The sequence below is a fragment of the Paramisgurnus dabryanus genome, chromosome 5 (genome assembly GCF_030506205.2).
Source record: "Paramisgurnus dabryanus chromosome 5, PD_genome_1.1, whole genome shotgun sequence".
Taxonomy (NCBI): Eukaryota; Metazoa; Chordata; class Actinopteri; order Cypriniformes; family Cobitidae; genus Paramisgurnus; species Paramisgurnus dabryanus.
The window spans coordinates 8881307-8881618 of NC_133341.1; positions in this window are offsets into that span (position 1 = coordinate 8881307).

Below are 312 nucleotides of genomic sequence, written 5' to 3' on the forward strand. Positions count from 1 at the left end.
CCTATAATCTCACCGGGTGTAAACATTGTCTAATACAAATAGCGGATATCAGGGATATGAACACTAAATAGACAAACCTTATTAAGTACAAACCTTTGGTAGACATCAGTTAAAAGCATAACATATTAATGTGAAGTGTCCAGTCAAGCGGTCTGTGATCAAACACCATGGCAACAAGCTGAAACTATCTTTTCTTTGTAATGCTCTAAGTAAAGGTTATTCATACAGCAGACTAATACAATTACAGTGCATATGCCACAAGCTTCTTGGAAAGAGCAAGCAGAACACTGGAAAACAAACAAACAAACACTC